Here is a 22,382-nt window from a genome sequence, read left to right as displayed (position 1 = left end):
CTGGTTGTGGGGTGAGGGGAAAGAGACAAGAAAAAGGAGAGCCCAGGGAGACAACACAAAACACAAACTACGGGAGGGTGAAGACAAAGTTTGATTCAAAGTTTAAAACACCTGGGGAATGAAGAGAGGTGAGTGAATGCTCAGAGTATCACATGAAGTCCTGGAGCAGTCTTAATCTATAGCAGCATAACTAAAGGATGATTCAGAGTTATCTGATCTACCCTAACGATAAAACTGATCAAAAAGTAAAGTTTTGACTCTAATCTTTAAAGTCTCCAGGATGTCTGTCTCCCAAATCAAAACTGGGAGCTAGTTCAACAGGAAAGGGACCTGGTAGTTGGAGGTTCTACCTCCCATTCTATTTTTAGAAACTCTAAGAACCACAATTAAGCCTAAAGTCTGAGAGCAAAATTGTCACAGGCTGGGTCTCTGACCCAGTGCTCCGAGTACATTTTGTATTTGTCTCATTTTTGATTTGTGATTAGTTCATGTGTCATTCCTATTTAGCTTTTAGTTGAGGTTAAAGGCAGTCATTATTTATTGTTTCCTTGGTTTCTGTGTTTGGGTTCTTGTATTGTTCATCGCGTGTTAGGTCTGTTAAGCTTGTGTTGTCATGTCTAGTTTCAGTGTTTCCTGTTTTATTTTGAAGGAATCGTGTGTTCTTTGTTCATTGAATTTAGCTTCACTTCCCCTGTCCTGTCATTAGGCTTATGTCAGTCAGCTGTTCCCCCATGTGTTCCCACTTCCTCTAATCACCTACTGTGTATTTAAGTCTTCTGTTTTCAGTGAGTCATTGTCATATCGTTTGCTTTATTTCCAGGCCAAGAGGTTGTGTCACGTTTTCTCATATCAGGTCCATGTTCCTGTTGTAGGTTTTTGTTTAATTTAGCTCACCCAGTGTAGTTTATTGTTATTCTTGCCTTTTGCCTTTTGTTTGCAGTTATTTTGCCAGCCTCAATAAACGGCTCGTTTTTGGTTATTCAAGTCACGTTTCACGTTTTGTTTCGTCTGTATTTGGGTCCACCTTTCACTCTACACACAGTCAGCCCCGCTGATTGTGACAAAAATGCTCAGTTGGAATAATATAGATCTTTCAGCTATGATAGGGCCTGATCATTCAAGATGTTGTTTGTAAAAGAAGGATCTTAAATTCAATTCTAGATTTAATTGGGAGCCAATAAAAACAGTCCAGTATTGGGGAAATATGATCTCTCTTTTTTTGTCGCTGTGCAGCATTGCGCAGATGAAAGAAAGCAGTCATAGGTATTTGTTTAATGTACACACTGAAGGACATATCCTGGTCAAAAGTAAGCCATCCATATTAAGTTTCTGGTTGGATGACATGTTACAATAACCTTGATTTTGTCTGAACTTATATGAAGTGTTATAACCTCAGGATAATGATGCTCAGAACATAACAGCCTTAATCAGGACGTTTAATGATGACTTTCTGAGACGTCAACAGTTAGCCACAACACACACAGGAACCTGTTTCCCACATAATATTCCGATGGGGAAAACCTCTGAAGGTTTCAGGGTACAGCGCCCACAACGCCTTCAACAAGAAGGAAATCACGGGCCATCCAGGCCCATAATGATCCATATAACACCGTCTAATTTGAGAAACAAACTTTTGTTAATTATAACTCAACGTAAGTCACTAAAAATATAACTGGTCTATCAGTAAAACCAGCCTCAGGTTTGTCTGCCCACCACATGACATTTTTGAACACACCGTTGTGTGTGTTTGTTTGGTTTGAGGGGGTTGGATGTCATCGTCTTTCAGAGTGGAGTTGCTGTGGGTTAAAGTTTTGTCCACATGCTTGAATGTAGACCCATTTTTGCATGAAAATTACATGAATATCTATAAATAAAAATCCATATTTGCAATTAAATTATTTAAACCCACATCCTGCACCACATCAGCAGGTACACACACATAAACATGCAACCTACGCTCTTCACCACCTACGTCTCAATGCCAACTCTGAGTATTGGGCTGCTTTTGAGCTAGTTTTGATTAGCTATTGGCCTAGTTTTATAAAGCAGACCTGGCAACCCAGACATCCTGGTGCACATATTGTATGAATAAATTCAAACCTATCAGACACATACTGTACCCAGTAAAACACATGTACAAGCTTAGCTGGAAGCTAAGAAGTGATGATATAGGTGGAAGTGAGAGGTTATACAGAGCAGAATTTACCAGCAGGCTGATGATTAGCCCCACTATCACCCCTCTAACACATACACACACCTCACTATATCACTCCTACTTCCCCATCTGTAGCGAGAAAATGTCACACACACACATGTCACAGTATATTGTGTACCCATACACACACATTGCAATAGTAGGAAGAAAGTGCAAAGATGTAGACATAGATGAAATATATTAAAGACCTTGCATGTATGATGTGTTTTGATCTATTTTGTTATACATGCATTGTTTGCGTGAGTCTATTTTTAACCCAAATAGCTGGACCCACTTTCAGGCTCAAAATGCTACTGTCTCTGACAGTGAATTTATCACAAAACAAATAATAAGAGTAAAAAACATCTAGCAGAAGCCAAGCTGAAATTGGGTCAAATCATTTGATAGTGTGCAAGCTTGATTCATTATTTTAGGAAGGTGTTATTTCACAAAGAAGAAACATCTTGTTGATAGTTTCATATGTGGATACCAAAGAGCCTGAGCACTAAAAGCAGTGCTCCAATAAAACATTAATAATTTGTTGACATATGGAGAGGATTAGAGAATATATTACGCTTTCACGACACTATTCACAATAAGCTAATGTAGTCTGATACATGCCCGTACTGAAAGGTGGTAAATGTGTGTTTTGTTTCATATCCTGTCACATATATTCCAGCAATAAAAACACTGACAAATGAAGTGTAAAGCATTGATCATCTCTTTAGAGTGCAACACTCCTTTGGGAAACCTTGGGTCCTCACATGAATAAGGATGTTACTTCAGCACATAACCACCTATATTGTTGTAGATCAAGCGCACGTCAGTCTGGCGGAACACAACAAAACATCCCAAGGTGATGACTCTAAAGTTCCAAGATCCCAAACTAATTGAGTATCCAGGGGATGCTGAACAAGCTGAATCCACAGAGGCGCCAATATCTCCACCAACAGGGAACCACTGCCAGTGTACATCCTGTGGCGAGGAACTTCAGATGTTTTAATGGGTTAGAGGTGTTAGGTAGCTAATTTAAGTAGCTAATGGGAATTGACATCCTGGTCAACAATGCTGGCATCTTCAATGAGATAACACGGGAGAAAACATTTACTGTTTTCCAGTTAGTATAAAGAATTTTTTATTCTGGCTGTGTCCTTACACGGCAAGAACTCACTGTTTCAGTCAGCCAACGGAGAATCAAATGAAGACTATCTTGCTCTCAGTCTTACTGACCTCTCAATGGAACAATGCCTTCTGAGCAAATCTCATTAAAATAGATTGATTTACTTATGTGTATAATCAGAAACACAATCTCTTTTTTTAAAAATATTTTTTTTAACCTGTTATTGAAACAGTGCTGCAGGGGCTGGAGTCTATGCCAAGTGACGCTTCATACTCACAAATTAAACCATGACTAATTTAGGATCACCTGTCAGCCTAGCATGCATGTTTTTGTACTGTGGGAGGAAACCAAAGCACCCACATAACCACAGGGAGGACATGCAAACTCAAAAACAGGCTCCAGCTGACCAGCAGGAGTGACCAGCAGGTCACTGTCGCCTCACAACAATCTTCCCACTGTGAGACGACAGCTGAATTTTTTGCACATTCTGAACCCTCAGCATATTTTAACCTTCTTTTCAACACAGTGTAATTACTGTGTGATCCTCAAGTGTGAAGTTTAACATAATTTCTTTCAGTTTGTAGGGCTTTATTTAATGTACGTCTACACTGATGCGATTTCTCTATCTCTTGAACAATTATGGTAAATTAGTTTCTAACAAGTGCTAACCCACTCTGTTCCAACATATTAGTAGCATAATAAGACCACAAAGACACCCAGAGTTTTAAAACTGGAGACTTTAGGTTACCCATTTAACATGCTGAAACTAACTAACTGGTTTTCACATGGAATAATATTAAGTTATTACTCAATCTCTGTTATTAAAGTCCTCTGATGCTGCTGAGGAATTTCCATTGATAAAATGGATTCGCCTAACACTCCTTGTGACACATGTTCCAAAAGTTTTTGCTTGACATTGCATATGGCAGGCATTGAAACCTTTGCATAACTTGTATATAATGGTGGAAGTCTCATTGGTGTACAACTCTTTTCTAATTTAAGCTGCTGAAACGACTCTAATGAGCCCAGGTTGTCTGACATTCTCATCCTCCACCTACCTACATATTATTCATTAAACACATTATTAGCCAATTTACACTCACTGGCCAACTACACATTAACACAGTCCAATCAGCTAATCAACAAGGCAGTATTTATAATAATAATAATATAATATAATAATAACAACAACAACAACAACAACAACAACAACAACAACAACAACTTTATTTATAAAGCGCTTTCAGACAAAGTGCTATAAAGCTATTTTAAAATAAAGAGATAAATAAATAAAAGTGTTACACAGCAATACAAGTTAAAAAAACATAAAAGTTAAAAACAATAACAATTTAAAAAAAACCTAAAAGGCTAACTTAGCCTGTACAGGCTCTTGGTAAATGCATTGAGGAAATCAATGACTGGTTGTGCCACAATTTTCTCCAGCTAAACAAAAACAAAACTGAGGTAATAGTCTTTGGCGCCAAAGAAAAACGATTACAGGTCACCAGAGAACTTCAATCTATACATCTAAAAACCACAAACCAGGCGAGAAATTTGGGTGTAGTGATGGATGCAGACCTAAACTTAGAAAAACACATTAAGACAATAACAAAGTCAGCTTACTATCACCTCAAGAATATATCAAGGATAAAAGATCTGATGTCTCAACAGGACCTGGAAAAACTAGTCCATGCATTCATCTTTAGTAGGCTTGATTACTGTAACAGCATCTTTACAGGTCTACCTAAAAAATCAGTCAGACAACTACAGCTCATTCAGAACTCTGCTGCTCGAGTCCTCACTAAGACCAAAAAAGTGGACCACATCAGTCCAGCTCTGAGGTCTTTACACTGGCTGCCTGTCCGTCAGAGGATAGACTTTAAAGTTCTGATGCTGGTCTATAAAGCTCTGAATGGTTTAGGACCAAAATACATCAATGACCTCCTGACCCAGTATGAACCATCCAGATCCCTCAGGTCATCTGGATCCGGTCTTTTATCAGTTCCCAGAGTCAGAACCAGACACGGAGAAGCTGCATTCAGCTTTTATGCTCCTTATATCTGGAACAAACTCCCAGAAAGCCTCAGATCAGCTGAAACACTCAGTTTATTTAAATCCAGGTTGAAGACTCACCTGTTCTCAGCTGCATTTGAATAAAGCACCAAATCCACACTTTAAGCTTAAATTTCAAAACTTACATTTAACTACTGATTTTATCTACTGTTCTGATTTTATCTGTTTTGATTTTATATACTGTTGTTTGTTTGTTTGTTTGTTAATTAGTTAGTTAGTTTATTTGCTTGTTTTAATCAATTTTAAATCATGCTTTTTATTTGTTCTTGTTTCTAATGTCTCTGTAAAGCACTTTGAATCACCTTGTTGTTGAATTGTGCTATACAAATAAACTTGCCTTGCCTTGCCTTGCCTTAAAAACCTCCAGAGAGCCCTCATCTGGGACTCTCCTCAGCTCTTTCTGGGACAGTGGCGCGGCTGCCCCTCTGTTGGTCTTCCTTGGTCTCTTGTGTTCTGGGGGCCTCTGGATGTCTGGAGTTTTGATCTCCTCCATACCTGCTTCATGCCCTGGAGGACGGGGCTGTGGCCCCCCCACACCCTCTAGCAGATCATTACATGAAGGACCCTTTTAAAAAACAAAAAAAACAAGCGCGTCCATGCTCACAGGTGTACACACGGGCGATCACACCCACAAACTACACCCTTTTTGGCTCCTACCTCAAAGCACACTGTGTTCTGTTGATCTTATGTGCTGCACAATAATGTTTAATATTTAGTATTTACTGTCATATTCCCATATATCATTGTGATGTTGTTTATTCTATTACTCTTGTTTTCTTCTGCTTGTTTTCTTTTTTCTTTCTCAGCAGGTGATCCAGGTGATTGATATATGCATTTTTTTTTTTAATTTTTTCCCTCTCATTCTGTTGGTTTTTGTCTTTTGCCCTTCTCCCCCGTCCCTCTTCTCAGCTGTTTCTCTTTCCCTCTTTCTTTCTCCCCTTCTTTCCCCCAGTCAAGTCTGTCCCGTATTCAGTAAGTGAAAATAAAATAAACAATAAAAGGTGAATCAAATGGACCATTACGGCAAGGCTGGGATGGTCAGTTTGGTAAAGTAAATCCGTTGGGCATCTTTCTTTGCCTTTAGACAACAATTCTGATGGCAAAAGAACCAAACGGGACAGGCAAAAAAAAAAAAAAAAAAAAACCTCCAGAGAGTATGCCTGCCTAATATCTTGAGGGAGGTTGTTCCCCGAAAATGGGGCACGAAAAGAAAAAGCACGCTCCCCAATATTTTTTTTTCTGGCTCTAGGAACTTTTAAAAGGCAAGAATCCTGTGATTTGAGAGCAAAACGCGCTGTTTTGCGGATTGCAACAGCACAAGAACTAAAACCAGACATTGACACGCTGACCAAAGGAAAACGATGTCAGACATCAAGCCAGAAAACACATAGGTAAGTAATTTTAAAAACCTATTTAAAATATAATAAAATGTATTTCAACCGAGTGCAATTTAATGATACTTACATGTTGTTTTGTGTTTGTTGTTTTCAGAACATGATCAATGGATAAGGTTGGTGGAGAGCGGATCCACTTGATGTGTTCAAGGACAGGCAGCATGTCATTTCGAACTCTTAGTTGTGAGCTGAGACAATGTTTATTTGTTATTTTGAGTTATATTATACTACTTTATGTGCAACAATGTTTTTGTTGTTTACAGGTTTATGAAGACAAATGTTTACTCCTGAAGGCTGTGGGCAGCCTTTGTTTTTGTAAAATTCTACATCTGTCACATGTTCTTTGTAGCTTTGTAGCTGTATGTTATTCTGACCCTCTCATTTGAGACCAAACAATTTTGATAAGTTATTATCATAACTTGTTTAAATATGTTTCTTTATTTACTTAAATAGTTTGATTGTTGAGCAGTGGAGTAATGTGGGTTTCTTAACTTGACAAATTAGATTAGATGTATGTTACAGTAACAGAACAACAAGCAAACACTTTTTAAATGCATAGTAATATTCGTAACTTGAATGAGTAATAAATACATTTGTCAATATGTTATGAAGTAGTTACATTTATTTTACATTATATTTGGTTGCATTGAATTACATTTATACTATTTTACAGTTACATCTGGCCCTCTGAGGACAACCATTACGCTCACGTGACCCTCAGTGAAAATGAGTTTGACACCCCTGATTTAAAGCCTTGTAGGTGAGCAGCAGGACCTTAAAATCTGCTCGAACCTGACAAGGTAGCCAATGAAGAGATTTCAATACAGGGGTAATGTGCTCAAATTTTCCAGTTTTAGTTAAAATGCGAGCAGCTGCATTTTGCACCATCTGTGAACTTCTAAAACTTTTCTTTGGTAGCCCAGAAAGGAGAGCGATACAATAATCAATACGTGAAGACACAAATGCATGGAGAAGAACCTTTGCAGTGTCGCTTGATAAAACTTGTCTGATTTTGACTATGTTCCTTAAATGATAAAAGGCGGTCTTTGTTGTCTCTTTTACATGAGACTCGAAAGAGATCACCATATCGAACCACACACCCAAATTTTTAACCTTGTCGCTGCAATTTATGATATTTTCAAGATGAAATTTTGGGACAAGTATTGAAATTTTTGGGGTCCAGTGACCATCAATTGTGTCTTATCAGTATTAAGAAGCAGGAAATTATCCGATAACCAGCCCCTAATTGCAGATAGACACGATTCTAATTTAGACACTTCAGCACAATTCCCAATGGTTAATGAAACATATTGCTGCAGGTCGTCAGCGTAACAATGAAAAGCTACATTAAAATAATGTAAAAGAACACCAGGAGGCAGCAGATATGGAGAAAACGGCAATGGGCCAAGTACAGAGCCCTGAGGCACCCCATGCTCCACTGCACAGGTCTCGGAGAGATCATTTTTAAAACTAACAGTCTGAGAACACCAGGGAAGACCAGACAGATCTGGACCCTGGAAAGGCACAGGGTGTGTAAACAACAACAAAAGACAGAGGAAGAGAGACACTGTATACACTGAGGGGTCATAAGGGAGGTGGAAACACATGGGAACCCAGCAGGAACAAATTACACATAACGAGACAGGGGAAGCAAAACTAAACATAATGCACGCGGGACAAGAGAATGTCAGAATAAAACAGGAAACCGACAGAGACCAGCCACAGGAAAACATGGGAAACACACGTTGACTAAATACAGGGAACAGTGGGAGGAGACAGAGACAAGACTAGGAAGACACACATTGAGGGCGAAATTGTGGGAGGAAAAGTGTTGTTTTTGTGCATGCACACGGAAAAAAAATCGAATTCTGTGTCCATGAATGCAAATCAATAGGTTAAATATTTTGACTACTTCAAGAACAGCTATGATGCTGTGTTGAATCCATGATGCTGCTGGCTGAGACACAAGTGAAAATTAAAAACCAGTTTTGCATCAATTCTAAGCTATGTGTCAACAACAACCATCTGACTCTGGACATTGCATTTCTAAGGCTTACACCCACTCAGAGGTGTGACCAGTGTGGATCACAGCCTGCAACACGAATATAGCACAAGTGGTTTCCACACGATGGGATGGTATGCTAAAAGGTGTTGCTTTCCTTAATGATGTGGATGTGCGGCAGGTTTGAGTTCATCACAAGTGCGAATGAATCACAAACCATTTAAGGTCACATTTGATGTCACATACTGCTTTCTGATTACTCATGCTGTCTTCAAAACCCCAGAAAACTCTTGTAGACAACAACCATTTTGTATCTTCTCATCAAACACGTCAATTGAATCTTGTGTTGTCTCTGTGCTTGGGGAAACTGGTGGGCAATTAGATTGGGCCTCACAGAACTGAGAAATCTGTGTTGTCAGCTGTGTAACAGTAGAAATTAGCCAAGCTCAAACACAGACAGATAGTGATATATACTGACACAGAGCTGAGTATATTTAGTCAAGTATGAACACTTTTATTTGAACCAAGGTGTGCACAAGAGGAAAATATTGCTATGGGACTTGCTTCAAGAAAACTGCTGTACAAATTTCTGCACTCCACTTCAGATGTGGGTTTTCTGGAAGCCTAATAATGTGGTTAATTGAACATGTTACAGTGCTCTATATCATGTTTCATTGTGTGTTGCATAATTAGATTTAATACATAAACGGGGAATTTACATAATAAATCATCTACATCTATTAGTCAACAGATGGGGGGGGGGTGTTATTTGAGTGTAAAATTGATACCATCAATCACTAGTAGAGTGATATAAAAAGAAAACTTGGCAAATATGACGCAGTCGCTTTTTATGATGCATGCATTTGGCAAAAGCATTTACTTTGGAGCGTAAAATGGCACAGTCACAAAAATGCAACATTATTAAATGTAAGATTTCAAAAATTGGAGATGATCTTGTTTGTCTTCAGGAGAAATTCTTGTGGATGTAGAAAACACTGGATGGGCTGGATTTGGCAATGCAAGGATAATTAATTGCTATCGTTAAGCATTATATGTGCATTATCTCATACCAGCAGAATTCTCAGTTAAGCTTACTGTGTTTGAAAATGTTTGACCTGGGAAATATTAGATCAAGAATCAGAGGCAAAGGATTGTGTTATGTAAACTAAATAATTCAGCACACTCTGGACCCAACTGGTGCCTTGGATCAGACATCACACACATTTACTGTTCCCGGGTCCCAACTGACATGTCATCAGGGGGTGCTGAATTTCTAGCGACGGCTTGATAAGGCTTTCTGCTGAACTTAATGTAGTGAGAGTCCCAACTGCAGTGTCAGTGGGTTGTTGTTTTTTTTTACTTGAGTAATGAGGTATTATTAGCACAGTTTTTCTTGTTGAAAATACTGTAAACTAACCTCAGGGGGGCTGTGAAGAAACAGAAAATAAGGGAGGGAAACTCAAACAGGCTTAAAGCCAGAACCAATCAATTCTGAATTAGAAAGTGCAGACTTTGAGAACTAAGAAACAAGAGTGGTAAACAGCAGGTCAATGTCCAAGTTTGTGGCAGTTTGTTAAATACTTTATATGGAATGGTCAGTGAGCACTTCCATACACCAGATGCCTGTTTACATCAGATCATGTTAACCCACACTAGATATGTGTTGTATTTTCAGGCTATAATAAATGTATTAGTCAAGATGCAATTGGAAAATTAACAACAAATGTACTTTACTGGTTAAAGGCTACAGAGTAATCTTAACAACATTTATGTATCAAACAATGGTCTTTCTATCATGAATAAATAGTTTTATTTTCCACATTAAAGCTGCTATGTTGTGAATGGTGTGGCTATATACATCTGGTTAGCCATGACATTTGCACAAATGGTAAATGGCCTGTATTTGTATAGCGCTTTACTAGTCCCTAAGGACCCCAAAGCGCTTTACACATCCAGTCATCCACCCATTCACACACACTGGTGATGGCAAGCTACATTGTAGCCACAGCCACCCTGGGGCGCACTGACAGAGGCGAGGCTGCCGGACACTGGCGCCACCGGGCCCTCTGACCACCACCAGTAGGCAACAGGTGAAGTGTCTTGCCCAAGGACACAACGATCGAGACTGTCGGAGCCGGGGCTCGAACTGGCAACCTTCCGATTACAAGGCGAACTCCCAACTCTAAGTCCTGAATCACTTAATATATCAAAGCAATTAGTATCTCAGAGGGACAACTCAGGTTCAGTGTTTTGGAAACAAAGTTAGGGAAGCAAGGCTGAGATGGTTTAGACATACAGTAAATAGACACATACTGGACAAAGTATGATGAATATGGATCTGCCAAGCAGGATGAAAAGAGGAAGACCACAGTGAAGGTTCATGCATATCATGAAGGAGGGCATGCACAGGGCTGTGACAGAGGAGGACACTGGGGATAGGCTGAGATGGAGGAAGATGATCCGCTGTGGCACCTCCTGAAGAGAGCAGCTGGAAGAAGAAAAAAATTAAAAATACCCTGTTGAGTTGTCTTGTCAGCAAAAGTTTACTTTTTCTGCTTGTCACTGAAATGAAGTGCATGTCCAGTATATTTCTTCGTGCAAAAGCTTTGGCCATTTAGAATTTTTTTTTTTTTAAATAGGAAGTCATCAGTGTAGTAGTATGAAACCCACAGCAGGGTTGCACTGGTGACACTTTATAAAAAATATAATACTGAATAAAATGTTGAAAGTGACCATTGGATAAAAAAGGACATTCAGTAGCAGGTCCAATAATTAAGGCTTCAGATACAAATAGTCACTAGTCAAGTCATTTTTATTTATTTAGTATTGGGGTGAGCAATTAATTTTTCCAAGGGGTAGATGAGAAACTGGGACTGTTTTGGACCACACCAATAAGTTGAACTCAATTCTGCTCAGTATGAATTTTATCTCTTTTTAAATTGCTATTGTCAAGAGTAGTTTTGACACCAGCATCGTGAAAAGGCCAATGCTTTTATAATTCTTTAATCAAAATTTCCCCAAAACAGCTCTGAACAAAATGTGTATGATTTTGCAAAAATTCTTTTAACTTTATACAAAGTGCTATTGTTATCGTGTTTGTAATTTAATTACTTAATCTGCAGTTTATGTTCTTTTTTCTTGTACAGTAATAGAAATCTAGTTTCTCTGGAGCTTGAACCAATGTAAAAAAAAAAAAAAAGATCAGGTTACACTATCTGAGATGGAAATGCAACAGACAGCCACATCAACAGCAGATGTAAGCTCTGCCTTCCATTCTGCATTTGAGAGCTCCATGTCCAGGTCTTTTTTCTCACAAAACTCTTACATTTCTGATCTCAGATCAAACACTATTTAGTACTTTGCCCAGGCTGATCTACCTGACATATTTGTGGCCTATGTCACCATGTTCAGTCTTGTGCGCTACCAAAAATACAACAAACTGAATGTGATTCGATGCACTTGCCATAATGAAGTGCTATTTTAGCTACATGTCCTCAATCCATCTTGAGATTGGCTTACTGTTTTTTCAGAATTCTGTGTAATAGCGCAAATCTTGTCTCGACTGCGCCATCCATGGATGCGTAAGACCAGGTAAAAACTCCTTGCTTTTGCAGCTTTGCTTGCAAGCCTTCAGTTATATGTTCATTTGCATCAGTCAAGTTCTTGAATTTCTCTGCATGTTTAGTCTTTAAAGTTAAATTCACCTTGTGTTCCTTGTATGTTGTTATCTGTGTGTCTTCCTCTTTTTTGTGTGCTTCTTAAGTCAGAAAATAATTTCCTCTGAAGAAGTGCTGCTTCAGTTCTTTCTTTGACCTTGTGATTTCCATTGAAAGTGAAGGAAGGGTGATTAGAAAGCAAGGTAGGAAATTTTTTGTGTTAGCCTGGTGAAGGCATGGCAAACTGTCCACGGTGTTCCTCGCCTTTTGCCCTATGTCAGCTTGGCTTGGCTATAGCTCTGCACAACCCTAAACTGAATAAGCTGTTAAAAAAATGGATTGATGGATTGAGATTATCTGTCCCACTTTTGCTTGTTTCACCTTTCTCTCATTAGTTTATTGCATTTATAACCCAACATTCCTTTTTTCACTCTGTCTGTTCACCCACCTGTTTGCTGGCCTGTGTTCTTTTCTAGTGTTCTTTCTAATGCCTGTTTAAGGATATCTTCTCATTTCTTCTGTGCAGAAATGTGTGTTTTGGGGGACTTCAAGGTTTTACTAGCTTCCGATTACAGCTTCTATTTTTTTTCTTTTTTACCCAACTATTACATCTTGGATTTGAATCCTTTTTTTTTTATAAACCACATCAGTAAGAGCTCTGTTTTTCTGTTTGCCTTTGTAATGGTCCCTTGTTTTTCATTTTGTTAGACCAGCTAAGTGAGTTATGTCTTGTTTCATTTGCTTTTTTAAATTTTCTGTTTGACTGACCTCTTTTAAAGGCCCAGATATTTTGTATTTTTGTTTTTTTTTTACCACAATTTGGGGGGGATAAAAACCATTTTTGATCAGTAAATCCTAACCCTTTAGCTGAACTATAAAGTTTAGAAAATACTATACTCCCACACCAAACCTTCCAAATAAATGCTGTTAACAAGTCCTGTGAAACAACAAAATTCTAAACAGCATTTTCCTTTTATCTAAAGATGTATTTTACATTGTACATGGATAGCATATGGTAAAATATAACACTGTGTAGTAGTTTTAATTTGTTAACTACAGTACTATTATTTACTATTTACCACTACTATTATTATTTTTAAGCATTATACACTTGCAAACAGGTTACACTGTAGATTTAAAACGGTAAAAAAATGAGATTTTGAGCGCTATCGGCAGCTGATGTACAGCTCATTTCTGTTTGCAAGGGGCTGAAGGCCGCTGAATAATTGAAACTGTGGATGTACAGCCACAGCACTGGGCTGGCTGTGATGGAGCCTGGCTGAACAAACCGAGAACAGCAGGAGCGTTTTAGCAGCCTGGCTGCCGCTCTGTGATGCCACCTCTAGTCTGGCAGGGACAGATCGCTGTGTAACAGATCGCCACATCAAAGGCTTCCCTTTTTATACCAGGAGTGGGATCACAATCCTTGGGATATTTCAGCACCTACTCCGTCCCCAAACCTTCACATCTCCCTTTCTGGGAGCAGGAGGAGGCAAAGTCAAAGTTTTGGGTCAGTTTTAGATGGCTGCTGCTGAGTAGTGGTGGCGGTGCTGATTAATACTGAATTATGATAATGATCTGGAGGATGGGAAAAGGGCAGATGAGGCTTCTTATTATCTCCCCTGCTCAGGTGATGATAGATCCAGGTTCTGCTGCTCTCTGACATTGAAAAGGGACAGGGACTGACTTTTTCATTTTGTCAAGTCAGCAGGCCCCAAACCAGGATGATGCATTTTTTTTTTTTTTGGGCCAATGCCATTGTCCGTTTTTTGGTCAGGGCAATATCTTAGGGAGGAGACTGTGACCTCGTTTCCACCTGATCTCCCCCAAACACACACTCACATATGCACCTCTCCTCTGTCCTGCATTACTCTAATTGGAGCTCAGGGTATGCAGGCGTTGCCAGACACTACATTGCCCTCTCTCTGTCTGTGTCTTTCCATGTCAAAGTCACTTTTCAGTCTGTCACATCTCCTTCTCTCTTTGTCTGACAGAGGCCTAACTGCTAGTTTTATTTAATGTTTTGCTTCATTCTTTTTGAGGATGTTGGGCTCTCTGGTGGATATCTTCTTACAGATAGAGACATTGACCTTTGAATTTAAAAGTCACTTAAAAAAAGTCTTCTGATTCTCCTTTTTCCTAAAAGTTAGAGGAAGTTCTTCCCTACTGAAGGTTAACCAGATGGAAAAGTATATATTATTTATTTCTACATTATTCTGGATGTTTCCTTGATCACTGATTCATGAAATTCTAAATCCAGTTCAACCATACACAATCAATACAAACTTTGCTGCATCTGCAGTCTCATATACTAACTGAACACACAATGTACAGTACAAAAGCAGCAGAAAATATGGTGGAAATGCAATGCTGTTTATTATATCTAATGACTGTTTTGCATAAGACAATGAGTCTTATTGGGCCAACCACTTTTTTACTTCACTTTTTTAAACCAGTCATAATTTTCATCCCTGCATAAATTTCCATTTCACTGCAGTGGAGGCATTTATTTGTCCCAGTGATCCCAGGGGCAAGACTTGTTTTGGTTGTTGCACCTTATAGGGTCTCCCAAGGGAAAGTGGTACTGGGTGAGGAGCCATATAAAGAGCTATTCACAAAACCCAACTGAAGAAACAATCAAGAACTAGTTCAGCCTGCTTGGGATGTGGTTACCGGGCCCCACTCTGGAGCCAGGCCTTAGCCCATGGGGCCTGGTTGGACACAGCCTGGAGAGGTGACATTGGCCCTTTCTGTAGGCCCATCACCAGGAGGCTCTCCTCTCCCAGGTGTTACAATAAAGTTTAACATCGAGGCATCCATGAAAAACAGGATTTATGAAGTTTGATGCAGCTAGAAAGCAGGAAGTTAGCTTGCTAGTTTCCATTCTAACTGACTTATAATCGTGTGCTACTTGAGGCAGTGACTGAGAGCACCTCGTCGCTGGACTGTTGAGTAATGCTTGTCAGCGCTACTTTAGCCTAAGCCAAATCTGAGTACTCTTCGTGTTATTTCTCAGTGTGAATTCCTGATCTCTGTGTACAGATCTTTCGTGCCCCGTTTGGAAGTTTGGTCACCCAAGCCTGTTCATGAGTGTGGCAGTGAGAGTAGCATGTGTGAGAAAAGGACCTTTTCGAATGAATTGTGCTGTTCGTGTGGAGCTGTGCAAGAGAGGACATTTTCCTGATTCTTCCGTGGAACCCTGGGAACCTTGGACCCTTTCCCCCTCACCTGTATATAGTGCACCGGGAGTGTGTAAATAAAGTTCAGTTCTCTGTGATTTCAGTCTGCGCCTGAGTCCTCCCTGTTTTGCCGTGACAGACATTTGTGAATCCAGAAAAATAGGCAATGGCCATAATACTGAAGTTAAAAAATAAATGTGGGACATCTTTTTATGCAGTTTATTATTGTCAAAGACATGGTCAGTTTAGTCTGTGATAGTAAGGAAGCAAGGAAAGACATGAATCTCATTGTGTGTTAAACCTAAAAAAAAAACATGAGAAAAGATAATACTTGTTATACAACACTTTTGTTCAGATCTAATTTACTTGTCTAATCCACCAAGTTTATATCAAAGTCACTTTTTATTCTTTGACGTGTCTTCAGCTTTTTACAGGGAAGGATGAAAGAGGCTTCAGCAGAGAGGGATGTGATGACACCATAAAACTGTGATGTGTGTTTAATATTTAAAGAATTGGAAATGTTTAAGTGACTGAACTAAATAAAAAATAAAATTAATGGCTAAAACTACAAAAACAATGTGAACCTTTTTTTAATGATCAAGAGGATCCCGTACCACTGTCTCACTCTTTCATTGCCTCACACTCTTTCCAGATCAAAGTAGTTGCTGTAGTCATTTCAGTGCTGTTTAATGAACATATTTCCAGTCCACCCACATGCTTATTCAGAGCCGCCCACATCAAAGAACTTAGGAAGAACCTTGACTGTTGCTGTGATGAAGACGCGGCCTACCGCTCCATTATTCCTCCTCTGCCCCGGGCATCGGTTACAGAGCCTCGAAGTTCCTCTGCTGAATGTCCTCCCTCTCAACAAGGAAAGGCTGCGATAAGGAAGCAGCGTGAAGATTTTTCAGTGGCTCAGCAAACAGAAAATAAAAATAAGACATTGTAAACTTGGGCTGTTATCATTGTGTTTGCTTCATGTCCCTATCAGCAGCAAGGACAAGGACGTGCACATTATGCATAAATTTAAAGCCAATGTCAAATATGTAAACATCCTCAAATTGAATGTGGCTAACAACATTCTTTACCTGTGTTTTGTAGTCCAAGTAATGACTTTTTTTATTTTTGCAGAGCAGATGCAAAGAGACAGCAAACTGGAGAAGAACTAAATAGTTTGCATGAAAATGAATGCCCATGGCTTCACAAAGTAAAGGCTTGGGGTGAAATAAATAAAAAATATATGTTATCTTCCAACATAACTCATGGAAAATACCCAATAATAGGTAAATGTCCTACATTAAACAATCTACTTGAGTAAATCCAATCACCTGTCAGGTGATCCAATCACCTGTCAAATTAATTAATTAAAAAATATATATATACATAATATTACACACACACACACACACACAAACACACACACACTCATAAAAATCAAAGGCTTAAACGTCAGAGACATGACCTGATGTCACATCAAGGTGCTTCTTCAATGACACCTGGATGTGATAAAGGTTAATTCTGTATAATGCAAGAATTGTTTTCAATTATCACTTTATTGATTAGAATGAAACAAAATAATAATAATAATGGATTGGATTTATATAGCGCTTTTCAAGGCACCCAAAGCGCTTTACAATGCCACTATTCATTCACACACACACACTGGTGGAGGCAAGCTACAGTTGTAGCCACAGCTGCCCTGGGGCAGACTGACAGAAGCGAGGCTGCCATATCGGCCAGCACCAGTAGGCGGTCGTTGTGTCCTTGTCTTGCCCAAGGACACAACGACCAGGACAGAGAGCCCGGAGATCGAACCAGCAACCTTCCGGTTACAGATGCGCTTCCCAACCCCCTGAGCCACGGTCGCCCACAAAATAAACAAAACATTGTCGAGGAAAGTCGAGGAAAACCAGACAAACCTCAGAGATTATTCAAACGCAAGATTTACTTTGGGGTCCATACTGACCTGACTAACCAGTTGCATCACAGGAATAATGACACTAATGTGATCTCAAATTCAGGCTCACGTATGTCCAGAGACGTTCAGGGTTGAAATACATATGTGAAAATGGCTTACATTCACATAACACTACTGGGAACTGGCACTAGGAGTCTCCTTTCAGCATACTTTCTTTGATTAACCCGTTACTTTTTTCTATGGCACTTCTATTGATACAAACAAACTGTTGCTTACCTTCAATGATAAACATAATTTAAAAAAACACATTTGTTGCAAATCTGGGTCTTATCCATCTGACCCAAAAAAATTCCAAACTTACCTTGGTACTAACAATTGTAATTGTGCTGACTTTTGTTTTATGATCATGTAGTACTGTTCCATTATATACATGTCTTTGAGACAAAGATTTGTACATCCAACACATAGCGTGCTGGCTTCTGTGCTGCTTTGTAATGTTGCTGTGGACATGATGGCTGTCAGAATTGTCATCAGCAGAGCTCAGGACTTTAAGTGAGGAGGTGGTGGGAAACTCGCACGTTCCTGAGGAATCTGTCATACTTAGCACCGATTTCAGAAATAGCAGTCATACACTGTCTGACTAAGGTGCCGAAGGGGCAGATGGCTTTTCCCATGAATCACCTTTCCAAGATGTTGCCACCAGATGGTCCAGTGGCACTCCAAAAAAATTTGAAAAATTCAAAGGAAATGGTGAGTCTGACCCATTATAAATCTTATGAATTAACAAGAATTATATTTTCACATCTCTCTGTCTTCCTTTTGTTGAACATCTTCTTGGAATCTAGAACAACAATACATTGACATTAAAAGTTCAAAGCCTAAGATCAAACATCACACAGGGAAGTCAAAGATGGTGTGCTCATGTATGGGACACAGTTTTCCTTAAATTAAACTTTTAGTAACTATTTCTGCACACTTTGGGGCAGGACAGTATGATAAATGAATAGACTACTGTATATAAAAGAAGGACGTAGCTAGAATTACCTTAAACCTGCATTCATTCTAATGGCCAGTGGAGGGCAGCTTTAATTGCTTTCCAATTATTTTAATAATCAGTTGGTGTATGAAACCAGTAAACACTTTTCTGGTGATGTCATGGTCTGAGTTACTAATTTGAAAAGTTAAGTCCTTAACGACCTATTTTGTTTTTTAAATTATTGTCCTATGATGACTAAATACATCGTACAGTGTTAATTTGGTTCCAAACCCTCCCTTGCTTGTGACATCACTGTCTAGACAATTTAGAAATGTTTAGAAAAGTTGACATTGCTAATGAACACTACTCTTACTGTTAGTTACTACAAGAGTAAGTGTGAGATTTAAAAAGATATTTAAACAAGGGTTCATTTTTGGCATAGTTTTTAAAATACATTTAAGCATATGAAATATGATTGACAGCGGGGTTTAGGTTACAAAAGTTTTTGATCACTTTTTCTGCTTATAATATTCATATTATATATTGTATATAATAGAAGCCATATTCCAGCACTTATTTTTCCTTACCTGCACAACTCAATCTCACTGCAATAGTGTTTCCTCTGAGGCTGGGAGTTGCTTATTTCCAAAAGGTTTTTTTTGCAAAGAGGTGCCACCAGTGTTACAGATATTTTTGTTCAGATATTTAAATTATTTTCTCTGAACTTTAGGAGCACAACAATAAAAACACGTTTGGGACAAACTTTTTCATGGCAGACATTAAAGGCCAATGACTTTTATTGTCTGCAGTAGTGTCCTGTTGTCCATCTTTGCTGACTGAAAGATATTTTTCACTCCTACAGATTCCACTTAGTGCAGATATACACACATTGATAAAAGCACATTCAGCTTGTCCCAGAACATTGTTTATTTTCATCTTGATGTATCCTATGGGAATCGTTTCATCACTCATCCAAGTGAGTTCTTCAGTCTCAGCTGCCTGCAGCTTTCACTAACCTTATAAACAGTACATTTGCATAATGACCAAAACAAGCACCATTGTCTAACATGGGTTGCAAGCTCAGTTTCATGATTATTAATATGCAAATTGTCAGGAACATTGATCAATTGGCATGAGTACCATTCCCAGACAGCAATCACTGCAATCACAAGGTTGTAAGAGGGTGAACGGTGTACTCTGAAGCCCCCTTCTTGGTTCAGAGATGGTCATTCTTGTGTCAAATAAATTGGTTCCTTGTGTCCTGACAATAGGCAGTGTTCTTCCCTGTCCAGGATGTGTACGTTCCCATCATTGAAAGAGTAGCCACTGGCCTGTAGGTGTAGGTGTAGACTGTGGAGTTTTAGTTCTTCTGGGTAGTGGTATCTGCTTTGTCACAGGTTGTTTGGTTTCCCTGATGATTCATGGCATTCCTCTTGGCACTGTCCTGGATGATTCTTTAGGCCTGATGTTCAGCTGGGATAATCACCTTTACTCAGGGCCTTTTTGATGTGGTGTTCATCTGTGATGCCTTCATTCACCCTCAACAGCTAGTGGCAGATGGCCACTCCTCCCTGAGCCTGGTTCTGATGAAGGTTTCCTTCTGTCAAAAGGGAGTTCTGTCGCCCAGTGCTTGCTCATAGGGGGTCATGTGATAGCTATGGCCTTCTATGTGTTATTGTAGGGTCTTTACTTTACAATATAAAAAGCACCTGGAGGCAGCTTGTTGTGATTTGACACTATATAAATAAAATTGAATTGAATTATTATGGTGCTAGTTTCAGTCATTATGTAAATTTTCTTTTTTTCAAAGCAAGAACCACCATAGCGCTATATTTTATTTATATAGCGCCAAATCACAACAAAAGTTGCCTCAAGGCGCTTCATAGATACAGAGAAAAACCCAACAATCATATGACCCCCTATGAGCAAGCACTTTGGTGACAGTGGGAAGGAAAAACTCCCTTTTAACAGGAAGAAACCTCCGGCAGAACCAGGCTCAGGGAGAGGCGGGGCCATCTGCTGCGAGTGGTTGGGGTGAGAGAAGGAAGACAGGATAAAAGACATGCTGTGGAAGAGAGACAGAGGTTAATAACAGATATGATTCAATGCAGAAAGGTCTATTAACACATAGTGAGTGAGAAAGGTGACTGCAAAGGAAAAACTCAATGCATCATGGGAATCCCCCGGCAGCCTACGTCTATTGCAGCATAACTAAGGGAGGATTCAAGATCACCTGGTCCAGCCCTAACTATATGCTTTAGCAAAAAGGAAAATTTTAAGCCTAATCTTGAAAGTAGAGATAGTGTCTGTCTCCCGAATCCAAACCAGAAGCTGGTTCCACAGAAAAGGGGCCTGAAAACTGAAGGCTCTGCCTCCCATTCTACTTTTAAATACTCTAGGAACAACAAGTAGGCCTGCTCTCGCACTGACATCACACATGGGCACCATCTTTGCCTGTAATTGCACAGTTTGGTATCCTTTGAATTTGTTTTTACAATTCTCACTTCATGTGAGTCTATGTTCTGCCTGGTGAGTGTGGCATGTCTTCTCACCAGCTCACAGCTCTTCTTCTCACTCAAAACTCCTCATCTTCAGGTCCCAAAGTGCTACTACATAAGAAGATGAGACTGATTAGACGATACGTAGTGACTGTTCCACACTGCCTGCCTTATTACTTACCCTGAACGGCACGGCCCCCATCTCCTTCCACATTTGAGCCACGTAGGACACCCTGTCCCCCACATACTGCTTAAAAGGTTGGAGGAAAGCTCAGACTGAAGAAGTCACTTGGATGAGTGACAAAACATTTCTCCCACTGAAAATGCTATGTCCAGATAAACAACATGAAATGCATCAAGCCCCTGCAACTGCACATTGTTCACTGAGTTGAACTAAGCATGCAGAGCAGAAGTGTGGGAGAATTCGGGAAGCCTGAAACTATGTTAGTGTTCCCAGCAAGAATATCTGGTATGGAATGTTGATTTTGACAGAGGATATTGGCTTAGTTTGAAAAAGTCGAGTTTAATATAAGATTTAATCAAGGAACTTTTACGTTTCCATTTTTTATTACTTTGGGACACAGAGCGTTGAGCACAGTGATATTTGCAGTAGAAATTAAATTGCTTAATTTCTGGGAGGCTAGGGTGTTTTATGATTGCAGAAAATGTATATTAACCTGATATGTATGTATATTTTGATTTAGTAACTGTTTTTTTTAAATCAAAATGAAATCATATGTGTTCATAAAAGGCTCAGTTAAGCTCAAAATAAATGTAAGAAAATAACTTTGTTTTGGCTTGTTAAAAATGTAAAAGATTTAGTCTCATAATGCAAGTGTATTTGAAATAGTAGCTATGACCCTGAATATGTAAATACAGTAGTGTTTAATGTTGCATGTGGCATTATACAGAATATTAATATTAATGAACTTATTCACCTTGGTGTATGCAGCCCTTGCTGTCAGCAAACACTGGCTGGCCAAAAGCATGCTATAGGAAACACACAAACGTACCAAGATCCTTCATCTCTGTTGATACATTTTTCAAGATGTACAGTGAAGCCTCAGTTGGAAGTTATTGCAACAACCCAGTCTAGTACTGTATACTGTAAATCTTCCCTGAGGCCCTCAAGGAAGTCTGTAATGTATTATCATGGATCATGTTATGGTCCAGAGGCTGGTATGTGTGGCTTTTATATGACTGCATTTTAACACAGCACAGGAAGAGGTTGCGGATATTCAGCTTAAATGTTGTGGTGAATGCCAGGTTGTATACTGTAAAACGGCTGTAGGCAAAACAATTAATCTCCTTCAGAAATGCTGAGCGGGCCGAGGAAAAGAGGTGCGGGTGACCAGTAGTAGGAGGCATTGGG

General features: G+C 39.3%; 1 long non-coding RNA gene across 1 annotated transcript; it reads left to right on the top strand.

Annotated features, from left to right (window-relative positions):
• The first annotated feature begins 43 nt into the window (after positions 1-43).
• LOC308398353 lies at positions 44-7,247 on the top strand. The gene is made up of 3 exons (XR_013971937.1): positions 44-128; positions 6,637-6,778; positions 6,879-7,247. It is a non-coding gene; the product is annotated as an uncharacterized lncRNA (long non-coding RNA).
• The last annotated feature ends 15,135 nt before the right edge of the window (positions 7,248-22,382 follow it).

Source organism: Rhamphochromis sp. 'chilingali' (genome assembly GCF_963969265.1).
Source record: "Rhamphochromis sp. 'chilingali' genome assembly, chromosome: 6".
NCBI classification, from domain to species: Eukaryota; Metazoa; Chordata; class Actinopteri; order Cichliformes; family Cichlidae; genus Rhamphochromis; species Rhamphochromis sp. 'chilingali'.
The sequence above is the reverse complement of the archived record's forward strand: the minus strand, read 5'-3'. Positions and strand labels throughout refer to the sequence as shown.